Source organism: Mus caroli, chromosome 8, assembly GCF_900094665.2.
Source record: "Mus caroli chromosome 8, CAROLI_EIJ_v1.1, whole genome shotgun sequence".
Classification (NCBI taxonomy): domain Eukaryota; kingdom Metazoa; phylum Chordata; class Mammalia; order Rodentia; family Muridae; genus Mus; species Mus caroli.
This window is the reverse complement of record NC_034577.1, coordinates 99,051,304-99,061,777: the sequence shown is the minus strand read 5'-3', so window position 1 is coordinate 99,061,777 and position 10,474 is coordinate 99,051,304.

Genomic DNA, 10,474 nt, shown 5'->3' with positions numbered 1-10,474 from the left:
GGAGAAAGCAGGATGCTGTGGAGGCCACAGGCTACCTGGGGAATGAAAGGATAAGGATACCGGTGTGGAGGCAGAAGGACCAGGACTCCAGAACTTTGCCCTCACACTGCATGTATTTAGCAGGTGGCGGGTATAAGAAAGGGACCTGATACGCTTTGCTACTAATAGTGTCTGTGTGTGGCATTCACTGGGATCTGGTTTATAATAAACACAACCAGGTAAGAGAAGAGAGATGTCAGAAGCCCAGCTCGCCGCCGACAAAACGATGGACTTGGGAGACAGGAAACACAGATCTGATCACAGCACCCGAGAGAAGGGAAACCCCGGGGATGCCTGCATCTTAAGAAACCTGAGGTTGGGCTGCACGGCAAGCGGCTATGATCAACAAGCCCCAGTCATGGCGGGCTTTACTTTAAACAAGACAGAAAGGAAGCAAATGCATCCTCCGCTGTGTTGTCTGAACATGTTTAAGACACCCATCTGCCTCCCGCGGGCCCGGGGGTCAGGTGGCTCTCACATCCATGTTGTTCCCGGCACCCTCTGCCCTTCTTAGCATAACTTCTAAGAAGGGTCTCCATGAACTTGACCCTGCTGCTTCGCGCTGACGATTCTCCTTCTTTCTGCCTGCCAACTCCGCCCCCATCCCAGCGTCCGGGCTTGTTTTCCATCTGTGTATTATTCTTTGTGAATAAAATTATCCAATTAGGAAATCCATTTAAAGCCCTTAACAATAACAAGGGAGGGGGAAAAAACAACTAATGGAGTTGCTTTGGATTTTCTTTTTCAATAAATTAATGTTAGTGACGTCTGTGAATTCCTAAGTGCCCCTTCATACCATCCGGGCTATTGCAACAAGGACAATTAGTTCCAAGTTGCTATACCGATTTTTCTATACCTTAGGAAATCCCAAGGAGCAGGACACCAGAAGGAGTCAAAGAAAACTTACTGGCTCACAGGATGAATTTGACCAAAAATAAAGCTCCAACTCTAAAAAAAAAAAAAATCTTTGGAGTTTATATGTATATTCTTCTTCATTTCCTTTTTAATTATACACACATTTTTAAAGGGAGAGGAGGGAGCCTTCCTCCCATTTGCAACTGCCGTATGCACATTTTCAGGTGTTGCATATAAAACAGGCTAAAGGAGGATGGGAACTGTCCCGATTTCTGCTGCTTCTCACACTGGGCTGGCTGGGGATTTGCTTTGTTCGCAATCAGCCTAGTTTGGTTTTGTTATTAAAGGGAGATAACGCTGTATGCCCGAGATGAAATTGCATTTTCCTTACTGTCAATGGTGAAAACCTTGGCCACCCTACCGATATAGTGAAAGATTCTCTCTCTCTCTCTCTCTCTCTCTCTCTCTCTCTCTCTCTCTCTCTCTCTCTCCTGCCTCTGTCTCTCTCTTCTCATAAAAAAAAATGTTTTAAATCTCCTTTCCCTTCCTATTTTTCTTTTCTTTCTCTTTCTTTTTCTTTCTTTTCTTTTCTTTTCTTTTCTTTTCTTTTCTTTTCTTTTCTTTTCTTTTCGGCTTACTCAAAACCAGAACTGAAGCCCCATGAAAAGGCCTTGTTACTCCAGCCTTCTGTGTGATATCACAAATTAGTCATCTTCTCTTTCCTGGAGGTTGCTCCGTCCTCTTTTTTTTTTTTTTTTTTTTAAATAAAAGCGGAGGCCAGAGTGGTGTTAGATTTTGACAGTGAAGGGTTTGCACTGATGGACCAAATAATCATGTGCACTGGGGGTGGGGGGGGAGGGGGGGTGCAGATCTGGCACTGACCACTTAAAATTCAAATTTCACACTAACGATAAGTGTAATCATCTCAATCAGCACCATCACCATCATCATCATCACAATAAAAAGATGCATTCCGCGAGCCGGTGACATCCATCAACCACGGTGCAGATCAGAAGCAGTTCTCCCCTCTTGCTGGCTCACCCTGGCTGTCTGACACTAGCTTCCCCCTCCCCACCTCGCTGTCCTCCCCACCCCCACCCCCACCTCACCCCCAGCTTGGGAGAAGTGATCACATTTAATTCATTACATCATTATGTCATCTCCATACTAATCCGTGCCCTCACACCTCCGCCACTTTGACATGCAAATGAGCTAGGGAAAAAAGCCACACATTAATATAAAAAAGTCACAGCAATCTTGTCATGATTTCCTCCCTCCCAGCCCCACAACACACTCCCTCCAATCTCCACCTCCCCCCCCCCCATCTCTCTTTCCAGCACGCTGTGCTCGCGATCAGAGGAAACAACAGCAATCTGTTGAAGATCAGACGCTGAGACAGGGAGGTGGGGGGGGAAGATACAACACATACACGTGTCGGCAACGCGGCCAGGAGTCCTATTTACATATTCACATGAGTTCCATTCTCAGACTGCTTAAGCGGGGAAGAAGTTAGGTGGCTCCCCCCACCCCAGCCACCCTCCCAGATCCAAAGAAAGACAAGCTACTGAGAGAAGAACACAGGAATACATAGGGAAAGGGGAAGGGGGGGGCTTAGGAAGAGGGAGGGAGAAGGCAGAGAGGGAGACACACCAGCAAGAGACAGAGAGAGGGAAGAAAAGAAAAAAGAAAAGAAAGACTTTCACATCTACCTTACCTCAGCTAGCCTGCTTTCTGTAGCTCGCAAAGGGGGTTCCCTGTGGCTCCTTTACAATTTTTGAGACCCATCCTTCATGCTCTCTCTCTCTCTCTCTCTCTCTCTCTCTCTCTCTCTCTCTTCCTCCTCCTCCTCCTCTCTCTGTGTTGTGACTGGGTTTAAAAAAATAAAAAAAATAAAAAAGACAACTCCATGTTAGGCTCTAGTCAAGGAGGCATCTTGAAGTCCAGGGCTACTGGGGGGCGGGAAGAGAGGAGGAGGGTCATAGCTTAATGCCTTACAAAGGAGAACCTGGGCTCTGTGCTTTAAAACATCTCTCTCGAACACGGTGACTGACAAAGGCAAAAACATATAGGGACTCCATGTGTACTTGGAGACATCTGTACATTTCCCACTAGTCTCACGGATGCCAGGAATATTCAGATTGGGAGACAAACACATGCAAGACAATTAGGAGTCCCTTCAGGAAACCCCATGGCAGATCCACTTGGCTTGCTGATTGCAGAGGGAGCCAGGCAGCCAGGGGCTTTATTTGCTGAATCACATTTGTGGTAATACCTGGGTAATAATAACAGACAGGCTGGAGATGGGGGCTTCAGCCGCCACCGTGATTTTCCCAGCTTTGATCAGTTTTCAGCGGTACATTTCTGGTAATGAAAACGTGTGAACATGTCCGCAGATTTTTTTTCCCAAGTTCTCTCTCTCTCTCTCTCTCTCTCTCTCTCTCTCTCTCTCTCTCTCAATAACTAAAAAGAAATGAGAGAAGTGGGGGGTTGAGGAGGAGAGAGGGGGGAAAGGAGAGGGGGGGAGAGAGAGAGATTGCAATTTAATATATATCTACGCACTAATAATAAAAGCCCTTTCTCTATATATTCTTTATGAAGAGCAAGATTGGTATGGTCTGAAAACAGAGAAGGACCAAGGCAGACGCATCTGATTTTCTAGTGGCCCACTGTATAGCATTACCCTAATTGACTTTATTAGCTCTGGTGAGATGCTACCGTCCCTCCAAGGAACCTGCCTTGGAGGACAGCGACACATAGCACTGAGGAGCGGAAGCTGATTCCAGGAAATTAAGTACTGCTCTATTCAAGTGAAAGGAATAAAAACATTTTCAAAACATTTGAATGGTGGGGGAGTTGAGTCCTATCTCTCAACCAGTTCATTTCAACTGGGGGGGGGAACATCAGATTGTGATTCTGAAAACTGGCTTGGGGGGGTGGGAGGGGGTGTTTGAAAACTGGTTTGCTGCATCAGTCAAAAACTTAAATGCCATAGACAGTGTTAAGCTGGAGCAGGGAAGCAGGGGGCAAATACTACCTTGGTGAATGTGTAAGTCCTGTGCAAATGTACATTCACCAGCTAATGTGAGCATTATAAAAACGGGATAATTCTAGAGTAATGTCAATATAGGGATATATATATGTGTGTGTTTATATACATACACACACATATATATGTATGTGTGTGTATATATAAATATATATATATATGTATATATATAAATATATATGTATATATATATGTGTGTATATATATATATATATATATATATATAGAGAGAGAGAGAGAGAGAGAGAGAGAGAGGTCAGACACAAGGACCCAAAGGCAAGTCATTATATAAATGACCACACATGTCACATACAGGAGATTAGCTTTATATATCTACAACTGACAGGATGGAAGGAAGAGGAAGGGAACAGGAAGGAAGTATGTATGTGTATATATATGTGCATGCATGAATGCATGTGTATGTATGTATATGTATGTATTTTTGTGTATGTACATTAAAAAGATGTTATCTTTTATAGTAATAAAGAATTTGGGAGTGAGTAGTTGGGCGTAGGTGACAAAAATGTTAAATACGAATTGTTTCTTTATCTGAAACAGAGCTCTTGGTCGACACACATGAGAAAGGAGCTAATGTCTCTGCATCTCTCACAGAATCCAGGAAAAGAGACATTTTTTTAATGCTCCCATCCAGAATTTGAAGAGGGAAGAAGGTAATTTTAAGGCCCTGACCCCAGTATTTGGGCTAGAGCTCTGCTCTAAACTGATGAAAAATATCTATGACAAGACTCATCACCAGGCCTCTGAAAATAAAAAGAAAGAGAAACTAGCCACAGCATTAGAGCCAGGAACGTTATATTTCAATATTATCATATGAATTAAATGTAATCCTTGAAGCGACCAGTCCCTGGGGTCACATATTAGGCCTCCCCTCACAGCCCCCCACCTCCCCCTTTTTTTTATTTAATAGAGGTCACCCAGGCTGAAAAGCAAAAGCCAAATGAAAAGCATCTTCAATGTGCTTCTAACACGAGCGGCGAGGGGTCAGACAGCGTCTTGTATGGCCTCATAAAAAATACATAACCAGACAGCCTAATAGTATTTCTTTGCATTCATTTTTGGATGGAGAATGGGGGCTGGGGGCTTGGGTGGGGGAGAGGTGAGGCGCAAAGCTAGGATGGAGGAAAAATCAAAGGCGGCACAGACATGCTGGTGGAGAAAAAAGAGGGTAGTTAGCTAACCTTTTTCTTCTGTGAAAATCTGAGAAGCACAAGGCTGGGTGTGATTGATTTACACTATCCTATGGATTTATAACATTCTAAAATGGGATTGATCTTAATTTTTGAAGACAGTAAAAGGTGTAGGCGTGTGTATCTATATTCTGTCTTATTTCCTGTGGCTGGTCATATTAATTGGAAACTGAAATACAATGCTGGATCCTATATCCCCAGCCTCTCTCTCTCTGCCTCTCTCTCTCTCTCTCTCTCTCTCTCTCTCTCTCTCTCTCTCTCTCTCTCTCTCTCTNGTGTGTGTGTGTGTGTGCGCGCGCGCGCGTGTGTATCAGCAGAGTAAATATTCATTTAGCTATATATTTATGAATACTTACTCAGGGGTGACTTCTACAAATGAAACAAATAAGGAGGGCTGGGCCATGGCTAGGATTCCTGTTTTAACAGTACCATGCAAAGACAGATAAACTACCAAGGGGAAAAGAATGAGCAGTTATGGGGAAGGGAAGAATAGGGCTGGACTCAGCAAGAATAGCTCTTTGGAATAGTGAAGAAAAAAAAAATAGCTGTAAACGCTAAGAAGATGAGAGGGGCCTGAAGCATATTCCTTCCCCTCCCCCTCACTTCTTTCTTCCCAAATATAGTCCAGACATGAGTGGTCCTGCTGAGGAGAGAGGGAGGCAGAGAGGTGACCTGTGCTAACCAGTCTGTTAGAGCTAATAAGGTGCCCTCCTAAGCCACTCCATGGACATTAGAGCCTCGTGGAGAACACTCTCTTTGTTATTGCCCCATCCCCAGCTGGAGATTTACAACTCCTTTGCATCATTAAAGAGACAGCTAGCATCCTCTATGGGGCCCGGGAAGATTTGGTAGAGATAAATAACCCCCGCATTACTTTTATTTAAATGTTATGTTTGTACTCAGTGGTTCAGATATTAAACATCCAGGATTTTACGGTGTAGCCACGTGAATAATCTGCTGGTGGGGGTTCCACTGAGATAGTCAAGATGCGAAGAAGGCCTGGCTTTATAGTATTAGATTCTCTTGCCTCTAATCCTCCTCCTCCACGCATGGCTGGGGTGGAGTGGGTGGCCAGGAAAGGTCAAAGAGTGAGAAACGTCATCCAAAGGTAATTGTTTGGGGGTGGTATGTTCACTATGATACTGGGTTATTCATGGGTGTCACCTATAACATTTCCATAAATAGTAATTATTTACATAATATTTTTAAGGATGCCATTTCATATTCCCTTAATAAATTGGTTTTCTGTTTAAAAATAATATATTTTTTTAAATGCTCCTGGCAAGTCCTAAATAGATACAGAAGACAGGCACTATCGGCTTCTTCTTCCAACCCAGGCCAGCTTCCCAGAAATGTGATTTAATAATAATAATAATAATAATAATAATAGGCTGAGTTCATGATGTGACCCAAGAGCAAAGATGTTTCTTAGGACTTCAGACAAAAACTCTTTCAATGAATGGCTTTCTTCCAAGACAGCAAGCACATCTGCCAATATCAGAAAATAAATTTTTCCAAATAATGATCATAGGAACAGTTGACTATAGGGTGTTAAATGGAAGTGAGCAGGCGTAAGGTATAGTCTGTGAACTGCAAGCTTAGATGCTGCAAACGCAGGTGCTCAGAGGCCCAGTTTCAGGGATGATGAGGAGCCAGCGTCTCTCCCCAGATCCTCCTGACAGGCCGGCCCTTCTTCAGAACCGCACACAGGCACCATGTGGCCCCATGGAGACTGCAGAGGCTGTGGATACTACATATGAGTGATGAAAGTTAACTGTTGATCAGGGTATTGTTCTCTGTGCAATTCTAAAACTCAAGTTGAGAACTACCAACCCAGACACCCAAGGAACACGCCTATTATATCAAGGCACATAATGTGATGAGCAGAAATTGCTAATGTTCTGATCTTTGATATTCTCTCCTATTCTGACTTTTTTTCACTGTATGCTATACATAACTAAGCATACTTCCTTACCAATAGGAGGCCTTCCACTCTATTGGAAGCAATGGATTGATTTCAAATAGAGTCTCCACTATCCCCTGGATGACATCATAGTCTTGAATTGGACGATAGCGCAACTTGACAAATTTAACAATGAAGAGGAAGAACTGCAAATCAATAAACATATGCAGAGCAAACGGACAGTCAACAATCAATCAACCGAAGAAATTATAGCCTGCAGGGAAACTACAATGACCCAACCAACTTGGGAAATAGACACATCTTGAATTCTGTCGGATTCTCTGAAATCACAGTATGGACTCTATTTAATCTTCAACTTAAATTTGTAGGAGTTGTCTATACTATTAGGGAGTTAATATTAGCTATATCACTGAATATTAGCTATTCAGGGTGACTTCCAAATTCCTTTACCAGCTTGTAAGCTCATTTATTGGATCTCTGGTTTCCAAGAAATGGTTCATGACTCTCATACTGTCCAAGACAGAGCGATTCACAAAAAAAATTGATACTTGTTGTATGGGAAATAAACACAAATAGTTATAACTAGAAAATAAGCATATTGTCAAAGGAAGACAATTATTGGCATCTTCAAGAAACAAAAGGCACCTAAGTAATAATGAGATGGGCTGCTGCTGAGCAGCTTTAGAGCATCATACGTTCTGTGGACTGAGTCAACTGATGAACCCACCAATTGAAAAGGAGCTTGGGCAAAATGCTAAATGGTCTAACCAAACCCCAGGAATGAGGCCCCAGAGTCGTCGGGGGTCCTGTGCTTTCGAACTACTGTATGAACATGGTAGTTTCATGTACTTCTCTTGGCTCCAATGTCCTTGTGCCCAAAATGAGCACTCACTAATATTATCTCATCAGTTTCCATTTCTTTGCAAACATAAGCAAAATAACACATGAAATACTCTTCCTGTCTACAATGGAAGGGGCCAAGAGCCTCCCAGTATGTGATAATAAAACTTGAAGTAAGTAGATGTGGATCCTCTGATCCCAGCCCCTTAGCCACAACAGTTCCCTAACCACTGTATGATACCCATCTCCCTTGGCTCTCATGAGATCTGATACACAATGACCAGGGTATCTGGTTAACCAAAAGCCAAACTAGGGTAGGATAACAAAAGAGGTCTTCATGAGAATAAAATAGTAATAACTGTACCTTTAGCTTTAGTAAGTTTGTAGGATACACTCATTAATCAAGTCTTCTTTATTATTATTATTATTATTATTATTATTATTATTATTACCATCTCTGTGTGTTCATGTGTATGTGTAAGCACAGGCATATACATACTCACTGGGTACTATGGATGTCAGAAGACAAAGTTGGTTCTCTCCTTCTACCATGGGTTCTGAGAATCACACTAAGGTTGGGGACAAAAACTTTTACACTGAGCCATCTTGTATACCCAAAGTCTTATATGGTATCTGTACCCCTCAGCTACTTAAAAGAATGCAGAAGTGAAAGACACACCCACATGTGCACACACACACACACACACACACACAATTACATTAGTGTGTCTTTTTTTTTCTGGGACTCTTTAGTCACAATTATTTCTTTGGAGAAAGAAGAACCCAAACTTCAGATGTCACATTGAAAACACAAACAGCAAGATTATAAAAATAAGTGAATTTTTATGGCATAAGAATCTAAGAAACTTAAATATCAGATCATGAGAGCAATTTTCTTCTTTTTATGTTAATCCACATTTCAATTCCAAAATTACACTGTGAAAATAATGTCATTTTTCAATTTATTTTTTTATCAATTCATACGTTTTCCTTCTGTGATTTCCTTTATGCAGACTTTTTAAGTATTTATCATTCGTCTAATGAAGGAAGGCAAAATGTGGTTTTATATACTCTAGTGATTATGCTAAAATAAAATGTATAGCACAGTTCTTAATAATCTAAGATTAAAGTTTTCACTTAAAATTACCTCTTCATAATATATCATGCAAAAATGATGAGCTGATTTTAAAAATTCCTAGGAGGGTTGACAACATTATAAATTACTATGAAAATGATCCATGGGTCAAAAAGGTTGGAGATGCTGATCTCAGAGGTCTCTTTCAGCTCTACGGTCTCTATTTTAAATGAGACACCTCTGACTTCTCTAAATTAGTAGAAAGGAAGCTCACAGAGACTGCCAAGTTCCACGGGCATCCTACTTACTTCTTCCAATTCACCTGAACAGAGAAAACCATGCCTGAAAACTTAAACACGTGAAAATATGGAAATGTAGAAAGTTGATAAATACATTTAAAATGTGAACTTAGCAATTGTGTTCTCTTTCCTCATTATGCCTTTGCTGCATTGGCCATTTACTTCATCAAAGAGCCATTTAAGTTTAAATACTGGGGTTATGGAATGAATGGATAGCTTAGTCTGTAAAGGGTCCCCTGTACCAGCATGAGGATCTGGTTCGGATCCTCAGAACCAGTATAAAAAGGCCCAGCCGGGATGGTAAGTGCCTGTAATCCCAGCAAGGGGGAGACAGAGGCAGGAAGATTCTCATAGGGTTCTCTGGCCTGCCTGCCTTGCCTAGCCAGCAAGCTGTGAGTCCCAGTGAGAGACACTGTCTTTAAAAGAAACAAGATGGCAGTGGTGTCGCCTGCACACACTGCTGCATGCTGCCGTGAACTGGATTTTATATGGACCTAGCTTCTTAGCCAACTCTCTAAGGACACCATTCCACCCAGTCTCAAGATAGCCATCCCTTTGAACTCCCAGCTCAAGAGTAGAGGAGAAAAGGTTCTGTCTGCTAAGCAGGGCATCTGGAGCTGTGCATTCTCAACAGGAGAGTTTGAATCGTCAAGAACCATCTATCAAGGGTTTAGGTTCTAGAAAAGACTGGACTATAATTCATCCTAGAGTCCAGCAATCGAATGGAACAACTTTTTTTTCCCCTAAGAAGAACCAGTTGGGCAAATCTTTCAGATTTTGTAAGCCATGCAACCCTTTGTCCCAACTATTTAACTGACCTTACAATAAGAATAAATCAATAATACATAAACCACTGAGCATGGCTCTGTTCCAATAAAACTTTATGCAGAAAACAAACAGCAGAGGTGTTGGGAGATGATGGCTCAGCAGTTAAGAGCACAGCGGTTAAGACCTCTTCCAGAGGTCCTGTAATGTGGAGGCTCACAACCATCTGTAATGGGATCTGATGCCCTCTTGACATGTGTCTGAAGACAGCTACAGGGTACTCCTGTACACAAAATAAATATTTTTTTTTAAAAGGAGCAGGTAGGTCTCAGCCTATAGCTGGCTAATCTCTGGCCAATATAACAACTTTTTAATACAATTAAGAGAACAGGGAAATGGTAATATTCACTAGAAGTGGCACAA